General features: G+C 50.7%; 1 protein-coding gene across 1 annotated transcript in view; it reads left to right on the plus strand.

Annotated features, from left to right (window-relative positions):
• Window positions 1–8,340, plus strand: part of LOC139754438 (uncharacterized) — a 57,943-nt gene that overhangs the window by 49,402 nt on the left and 201 nt on the right. The gene's annotated exons all lie outside the window — the stretch shown is intronic.

The following is an 8,340-nucleotide window of genomic DNA, read 5'->3' on the forward strand; positions in this document are numbered from 1 at the left end:
ACCATACAACATTGTTGGAACCACTATTCCCTCAAACATACCCATTTTTGCTTTCCGAGATAATGTTCTCGACTTCCACACATTTTTCAAGGCTCCCAAAATTTTCGCCCCCTCCCCCACCCTATGATCCACTTCCGCTTCCATGGTTCCATCCGCTGACAGATCCACTCCCAGATATCTAAAACACTTCACTTCCTCCAGTTTTTCTCCATTCAAACTCACCTCCCAATTGACTTGACCCTCACCCCTACTGTACCTAATAACCTTGCTCTTATTCACATTTACTCTCAACTTTCTTCTTCCACACACTTTACCAAACTCAGTCACCAGCTTCTGCAGTTTCTCACATGAATCAGCCACCAGCGCTGTATCATCAGCGAACAACAACTGACTCACTTCCCAAGCTCTCTCATCCCCAACAGACTTCATACTTGCCCCTCTTTCCAGGACTCTTGCATTTACCTCCCTTACAACCCCATCCATAAACAAATTAAACAACCATGGAGACATCACACACCCCTGCCGCAAACCTACATTCACTGAGAACCAATCACTTTCCTCTCTTCCTACACGTACACATGCCTTACATCCTCGATAAAAACTTTTCACTGCTTCTAACAACTTGCCTCCCACACCATATATTCTTAATACCTTCCACAGAGCATCTCTATCAACTCTATCATATGCCTTCTCCAGATCCATAAATGCTACATACAAATCCATTTGCTTTTCTAAGTATTTCTCACATACATTCTTCAAAGCAAACACCTGATCCACACATCCTCTACCACTTCTGAAACCGCACTGCTCTTCCCCAATCTGATGCTCTGTACATGCCTTCACCCTCTCAATCAATACCCTCCCATATAATTTACCAGGAATACTCAACAAACTTATACCTCTGTAATTTGAGCACTCACTCTTATCCCCTTTGCCTTTGTACAATGGCACTATGCACGCATTCCGCCAATCCTCAGGCACCTCACCATGAGTCATACATACATTAAATAACCTTACCAACCAGTCAACAATACAGTCACCCCCTTTTTTAATAAATTCCACTGCAATACCATCCAAACCTGCTGCCTTGCCGGCTTTCATCTTCCGCAAAGCTTTTACTACCTCTTCTCTGTTTACCAAATCATTTTCCCTAACCCTCTCACTTTGCACACCACCTCGACCAAAACACCCTATATCTGCCACTCTGTCATCAGACACATTCAACAAACCTTCAAAATACTCATTCCATCTCCTTCTCACATCACCGCTACTTGTTATCACCTCCCCATTTACGCCCTTCACTGAAGTTCCCATTTGCTCCCTTGTCTTACGCACCCTATTTACCTCCTTCCAGAACATCTTTTTATTCTCCCTAAAATTTACTGATAGTCTCTCACCCCAACTCTCATTTGCCCTTTTTTTCACCTCTTGCACCTTTCTCTTGACCTCCTGTCTCTTTCTTTTATACTTCTCCCACTCAATTGCATTTTTTCCCTGCAAAAATCGTCCAAATGCCTCTCTCTTCTCTTTCACTAATACTCTTACTTCTTCATCCCACCACTCACTACCCTTTCTAAACAGCCCACCTCCCACTCTTCTCATGCCACAAGCATCTTTTGCGCAATCCATCACTGATTCCCTAAATACATCCCATTCCTCCCCCACTCCCCTTACTTCCATTGTTCTCACCTTTTTCCATTCTGTACACAGTCTCTCCTGGTACTTCCCCACACAGGTCTCCTTCCCAAGCTCACTTACTCTCACCACCTTCTTCACCCCAACATTCACTCCTCTTTTCTGAAAACCCATACTAATCTTCACCTTAGCCTCCACAAGATAATGATCAGACATCCCTCCAGTTGCACCTCTCAGCACATTAACATCCAAAAGTCTCTCTTTCGCACGCCTGTCAATTAACACGTAATCCAATAACGCTCTCTGGCCATCTCTCCTACTTACATAAGTATACTTATGTATATCTCGCTTTTTAAACCAGGTATTCCCAATCATCAGTCCTTTTTCAGCACATAAATCTACAAGCTCTTCACCATTTCCATTTACAACACTGAACACCCCATGCATACCAATTATTCCCTCAACTGCCACATTACTCACCTTTGCATTCAAATCACCCATCACTATAACCCGGTCTCGTGCATCAAAACCGCTAACACACTCATTTAGCTGCTCCCAAAACACTTGCCTCTCATGATCTTTCTTCTCATGCCCAGGTGCATATGCACCAATAATCACCCACCTCTCTCCATCAACTTTCAATTTTACCCATATTAATCGAGAATTTACTTTCTTACATTCTATCACATACTCCCACAACTCCTGTTTCAGGAGTATTGCTACTCCTTCCCTTGCTCTTGTCCTCTCACTAACCCCTGACTTCACTCCCCAGACATTTCCAAACCACTCTTCCCCTTTACCCTTGAGCTTCGTTTCACTCAGAGCCAAAACATCCAGGTTCCTTTCCTCAAACATACTACCTATCTCTCCTTTTTTCACATCTTGGTTACATCCACACACATTTAGGCACCCCACTCTGAGCCTTCGAGGATAATAATAACAATAATAATAATAATAATAATAATAATAATAATAATAATAACAATAATAATAATAATAATAATAATAATAATAATAATAATAATAATAATAATAATATTAACAATAATAATAATAATAATATTAATAATAATAATAATAATAATAATAATAATAATAATAATAATAATAATAATAATTACTATGTATTCACTGACCCCCCACTTTACACAGGAGGGGAAGTGCTCTCTATTCAAGGTGACCAACTTACCCTGCTACTTACATGCAAAAATTAGGACCAGCATCAGTAGAAATACCTAACTATACCTCACTAGTTGTTTAAGTAGTGGATTTAAGTGCCACAGGAACACAAGAATAAAGCAAAATAGAAGTATAAGTATAATAAAGTACAATAAAGTCTAAGGATAATAATGTCTAAGTGTAATAAAGTATGATAAGGTCTGTAGGGGCCTGGATGGGGAAAGGGAGCTGTGGTTTCGGTGCAGGAAACGTGACATGGAAAGGGAGCTGCGGTTTCGGTGCATGACACATGACATGGAAAGGGAGCTGTGGTTTCGGTGAAGGACACATGACACAGAAAGGGAGCTGTGGTTTCGGTGCAGGACACATGACATGGAAAGGGAGCTGTGGTTTCGGTGCATTATACATGACAGCTAGAGACTGAGTGTGAACGAACGTGGCCTCTCTTTCTTCGCCTGTTTCCTAACACACTGAAGATGGTTTTCCTTCCCATTTTCTACTACCATCATTATTGGTCGTCTCCATTGCCCAGGGGGCGTCGTCAATTGGCTAAGCTTGAGCCTTCCAGCGAGTCGAACATCCCGTTTTCTATTTACGTCAACTGGGTGTCCCGTATTCTAAACGTTAAGAATTTTCGCTTCTGTTAATCCGGTAAAGATCTGTTGATATATCTGTTGTTCTGGAGCTGAGGTTAGGGCAGGGTGTTGTTCTGGAGCTGAGGTTAGGGCAGGGGGTTGTTCTGGAGCTGAGGTTAGGGCAGGGTGTTGTTCTGGAGCTGAGGTTAGGGCAGGGTGTTGTTCTGGAGCTGAGGTTAGGGCAGGGTTGTTCTGGAGCTGAGGTTAGGGCAGGGTTGTTGTTCTGGAGCTGAGGTTAGGGCAGGGTTGTTCTGGAGCTGAGGTTAGGGCAGGGTGTTGTTCTGGAGCTGAGGTTAGGGCAGGGGGGTTGTTCTGGAGCTGAGGTTAGGGCAGGGGGTTGTTCTGGAGCTGAGGTTAGGGCAGGGTGTTGTTCTGGAGCTGAGGTTAGGGCAGGGTGTTGTTCTGGAGCTGAGGTTAGGGCAGGGTGTTGTTCTGGAGCTGAGGTTAGGGCAGGGTGTTGTTCTGGAGCTGAGGTTAGGGCAGGGGGTTGTTCTGGAGCTGAGGTTAGGGCAGGGTGTTGTTCTGGAGCTGAGGTTAGGGCAGGGTGTTGTTCTGGAGCTGAGGTTAGGGCAGGGTGTTGTTCTGGAGCTGAGGTTAGGGCAGGGGGTTGTTCTGGAGCTGAGGTTAGGGCAGGGGGTTGTTCTGGAGCTGAGGTTAGGGCAGGGGGGTTGTTCTGGAGCTGAGGTTAGGGCAGGGTGTTGTTCTGGAGCTGAGGTTAGGGCAGGGTGCTGTTCTGGAGCTGAGGTTAGGGCAGGGTGTTGTTCTGGAGCTGAGGTTAGGGCAGGGTGTTGTTCTGGAGCTGAGGTTAGGGCAGGGTGTTGTTCTGGAGCTGAGGTTAGGGCAGGGTGTTGTTCTGGAGCTGAGGTTAGGGCAGGGTGTTGTTCTGGAGCTGAGGTTAGGGCAGGGTGTTGTTCTGGAGCTGAGGTTAGGGCAGGGTGTTGTTCTGGAGCTGAGGTTAGGGCAGGGTTGTTGTTCTGGAGCTGAGGTTAGGGCAGGGTGTTGTTCTGGAGCTGAGGTTAGGGCAGGGTGTTGTTCTGGAGCTGAGGTTAGGGCAGGGTGTTGTTCTGGAGCTGAGGTTAGGGCAGGGTTGTTGTTCTGGAGCTGAGGTTAGGGCAGGGTTGTTGTTCTGGAGCTGAGGTTAGGGCAGGTTGTTGTTCTGGAGCTGAGGTTAGGGCAGGGGTGTTGTTCTGGAGCTGAGGTTAGGGCAGGGTTGTTGTTCTGGAGCTGAGGTTAGGGCAGGGTTGTTGTTCTGGAGCTGAGGTTAGGGCAGGGGTGTTGTTCTGGAGCTGAGGTTAGGGCAGGGTTGTTGTTCTGGAGCTGAGGTTAGGGCAGGGTGTTGTTCTGGAGCTGAGGTTAGGGCAGGGTTGTTGTTCTGGAGCTGAGGTTAGGGCAGGGTGTTGTTCTGGAGCTGAGGTTAGGGCAGGGTGTTGTTCTGGAGCTGAGGTTAGGGCAGGGTGTTGTTCTGGAGCTGAGGTTAGGGCAGGGTTGTTGTTCTGGAGCTGAGGTTAGGGCAGGGTTGTTGTTCTGGAGCTGAGGTTAGGGCAGGGTGTTGTTCTGGAGCTGAGGTTAGGGCAGGGTGTTGTTCTGGAGCTGAGGTTAGGGCAGGGTTGTTGTTCTGGAGCTGAGGTTAGGGCAGGGGGTTGTTCTGGAGCTGAGGTTAGGGCAGGGTGTTGTTCTGGAGCTGAGGTTAGGGCAGGGGGTTGTTCTGGAGCTGAGGTTAGGGCAGGGTGTTGTTCTGGAGCTGAGGTTAGGGCAGGGTTGTTGTTCTGGAGCTGAGGTTAGGGCAGGGTGTTGTTCTGGAGCTGAGGTTAGGGCAGGGTGTTGTTCTGGAGCTGAGGTTAGGGCAGGGTTGTTGTTCTGGAGCTGAGGTTAGGGCAGGGTGTTGTTCTGGAGCTGAGGTTAGGGCAGGGTGTTGTTCTGGAGCTGAGGTTAGGGCAGGGTGTTGTTCTGGAGCTGAGGTTAGGGCAGGGTGTTGTTCTGGAGCTGAGGTTAGGGCAGGGGGTTGTTCTGGAGCTGAGGTTAGGGCAGGGTTGTTGTTCTGGAGCTGAGGTTAGGGCAGGGTTGTTGTTCTGGAGCTGAGGTTAGGGCAGGGTGTTGTTCTGGAGCTGAGGTTAGGGCAGGGTTGTTGTTCTGGAGCTGAGGTTAGGGCAGGGGTGTTGTTCTGGAGCTGAGGTTAGGGCAGGGTGTTGTTCTGGAGCTGAGGTTAGGGCAGGGGTGTTGTTCTGGAGCTGAGGTTAGGGCAGGGTGTTGTTCTGGAGCTGAGGTTAGGGCAGGGTGTTGTTCTGGAGCTGAGGTTAGGGCAGGGGTGTTGTTCTGGAGCTGAGGTTAGGGCAGGGTTGTTGTTCTGGAGCTGAGGTTAGGGCAGGGTTGTTGTTCTGGAGCTGAGGTTAGGGCAGGGTTGTTGTTCTGGAGCTGAGGTTAGGGCAGGGTGTTGTTCTGGAGCTGAGGTTAGGGCAGGGTGTTGTTCTGGAGCTGAGGTTAGGGCAGGGGGTTGTTCTGGAGCTGAGGTTAGGGCAGGGGGGTTGTTCTGGAGCTGAGGTTAGGGCAGGGTGTTGTTCTGGAGCTGAGGTTAGGGCAGGGGTGTTGTTCTGGAGCTGAGGTTAGGGCAGGGGGTTGTTCTGGAGCTGAGGTTAGGGCAGGGGTGTTGTTCTGGAGCTGAGGTTAGGGCAGGGTGGTTGTTCTGGAGCTGAGGTTAGGGCAGGGTGTTGTTCTGGAGCTGAGGTTAGGGCAGGGGGTTGTTCTGGAGCTGAGGTTAGGGCAGGGGTGTTGTTCTGGAGCTGAGGTTAGGGCAGGGTGTTGTTCTGGAGCTGAGGTAGGGCAGGGTGTTGTTCTGGAGCTGAGGTTAGGGCAGGGGGTTGTTCTGGAGCTGAGGTTAGGCAGGGGGTTGTTCTGGAGCTGAGGTTAGGGCAGGGTGTTGTTCTGGAGCTGAGGTTAGGGCAGGGGGTTGTTCTGGAGCTGAGGTTAGGGCAGGGTGTTGTTCTGGAGCTGAGGTTAGGGCAGGGGGTTGTTCTGGAGCTGAGGTTAGGGCAGGGTGTTGTTCTGGAGCTGAGGTTAGGGCAGGGGGTTGTTCTGGAGCTGAGGTTAGGGCAGGGTGGTTGTTCTGGAGCTGAGGTTAGGGCAGGGTGGTTGTTCTGGAGCTGAGGTTAGGGCAGGGTTGTTGTTCTGGAGCTGAGGTTAGGGCAGGGTGTTGTTCTGGAGCTGAGGTTAGGGCAGGGGGGTTGTTCTGGAGCTGAGGTTAGGGCAGGGTTGTTGTTCTGGAGCTGAGGTTAGGGCAGGGTGTTGTTCTGGAGCTGAGGTTAGGGCAGGGTTGTTGTTCTGGAGCTGAGGTTAGGGCAGGGTTGTTGTTCTGGAGCTGAGGTTAGGGCAGGGTGTTGTTCTGGAGCTGAGGTTAGGGCAGGGTTGTTGTTCTGGAGCTGAGGTTAGGGCAGGGTGTTGTTCTGGAGCTGAGGTTAGGGCAGGGTGTTGTTCTGGAGCTGAGGTTAGGGCAGGGTGGTTGTTCTGGAGCTGAGGTTAGGGCAGGGGGGTTGTTCTGGAGCTGAGGTTAGGGCAGGGTTGTTGTTCTGGAGCTGAGGTTAGGGCAGGGTGGTTGTTCTGGAGCTGAGGTTAGGGCAGGGTGTTGTTCTGGAGCTGAGGTTAGGGCAGGGTGTTGTTCTGGAGCTGAGGTTAGGGCAGGGTGGTTGTTCTGGAGCTGAGGTTAGGGCAGGGTTGTTGTTCTGGAGCTGAGGTTAGGGCAGGGGGGTTGTTCTGGAGCTGAGGTTAGGGCAGGGTGTTGTTCTGGAGCTGAGGTTAGGGCAGGGTTGTTGTTCTGGAGCTGAGGTTAGGGCAGGGGGGTTGTTCTGGAGCTGAGGTTAGGGCAGGGTTGTTGTTCTGGAGCTGAGGTTAGGGCAGGGGGGTTGTTCTGGAGCTGAGGTTAGGGCAGGGTTGTTGTTCTGGAGCTGAGGTTAGGGCAGGGGGGTTGTTCTGGAGCTGAGGTTAGGGCAGGGTTGTTGTTCTGGAGCTGAGGTTAGGGCAGGGGTGTTGTTCTGGAGCTGAGGTTAGGGCAGGGTTGTTGTTCTGGAGCTGAGGTTAGGGCAGGGGGGTTGTTCTGGAGCTGAGGTTAGGGCAGGGTTGTTGTTCTGGAGCTGAGGTTAGGGCAGGGTGGTTGTTCTGGAGCTGAGGTTAGGGCAGGGTGGTTGTTCTGGAGCTGAGGTTAGGGCAGGGTGGTTGTTCTGGAGTCTGAGGTTAGGGAGGGGGTTGTTCTGGGCTGAGTTAGGGAAGGGGGTTTGTTTCTGGAGCTGAGGTTAGGGCAGGGTGGTTGTTCTGGAGCTGGGGGTTAGGGCAGGGGGTTGTTTGGAGTGGGGGTTGGGAGGGGGTTGTTCGGGCTGAGGTTTAGGGCAGGGTTGTTGTTTGGGGCTGGGTTAGGGCAGGGGGGGTTTTTCTGGAAACTGGGTTAGGGCAGGGGGGGGTTTTTCTGGAGCTGAGGTTAGGGCAGGGTTGTTCTGGAGCTGAGGGGTTTGGGGAGGGGGGTTGTTCTGGAGCTGAGGTTAGGGCAGGGGGGGTTCTGGAGCTGAGGTTAGGGCAGGGGGGTTGTTCTGGAGTGAGGTTAGGGCAGGGGTTGTTTGGAGCTGAGGTTAGGGCAGGGGGGTTGTTTGGAGCTGAGGTTAGGGCAGGGTTGTTGTTCTGGACTGGGTTAGGGCCCGGGTGTTGTTCTGGAGCTGAGTTAGGGCAGGGGGTTGTTCTGGAGCTGGGGGTTAGGGCAGGGGGGTTGTTCTGGAGCTGGGTTAGGGCAGGGTTGTTGTTCTGGAGCTGAGGTTAGGGGGCAGGGGGGTTGTTCTGGAGCTGAGGTTAGGGCAGGGGGTTGTTGTGGGGCTGAGGTTTAAAGGGGAGGGGTTTTTTGTTCTGGGTGAGGTTG

This window comes from Panulirus ornatus, chromosome 17, assembly GCF_036320965.1.
Source record: "Panulirus ornatus isolate Po-2019 chromosome 17, ASM3632096v1, whole genome shotgun sequence".
Classification (NCBI taxonomy): domain Eukaryota; kingdom Metazoa; phylum Arthropoda; class Malacostraca; order Decapoda; family Palinuridae; genus Panulirus; species Panulirus ornatus.